Genomic DNA, 247 nt, shown 5'->3' with positions numbered 1-247 from the left:
GGTACGGCAGCCCCCGGGCCGCGCAGAGCCGCGCAGCCGCATCCCCTTACCTTGCCTTTCGCCCGTTCCTCGGTTTTTCTTTCAGTTTTCCGCCCGGTGCCTGGAAAGCGCCGGTTTTCCTCCTCCGCGGGGCCGCCGGGAGCCTCCCCTGCCTGTCTGCGCCGGGAGCGGCGGCTCTGCCGGGGCGGTGGGTGCGCGGAGCCCGGCGGAGGGGCTGCCCGAGGTGCGCGCTGCTTAAAACTGGCAG

General features: G+C 72.5%; 1 protein-coding gene and 1 long non-coding RNA gene across 5 annotated transcripts in view; one reads left to right on the top strand and one right to left on the bottom strand.

Annotated features, from left to right (window-relative positions):
- GATA2 (GATA binding protein 2) overlaps nucleotides 1-209 on the bottom strand; it is an 18926-nt gene extending 18717 nt beyond the window's left edge. For both annotated transcript variants that reach the window (XM_014943256.1, XM_014943257.1), the window contains exon 1: nucleotides 51-209. The gene's annotated coding sequence lies outside the window, so the exon portion shown is untranslated. The remainder of the gene's footprint in view (nucleotides 1-50) is intronic.
- Nucleotides 1-247, top strand: part of LOC106888781 — a 10236-nt gene that overhangs the window by 7961 nt on the left and 2028 nt on the right. The window lies entirely within an intron of this gene.

Source organism: Calidris pugnax, unplaced genomic scaffold (assembly GCF_001431845.1).
Source record: "Calidris pugnax isolate Ruff unplaced genomic scaffold, ASM143184v1 scaffold128, whole genome shotgun sequence".
NCBI classification, from domain to species: Eukaryota; Metazoa; Chordata; class Aves; order Charadriiformes; family Scolopacidae; genus Calidris; species Calidris pugnax.
Note: the sequence above shows the minus strand (reverse complement) of the source record. Positions and strands in the feature narration are given on the sequence as shown.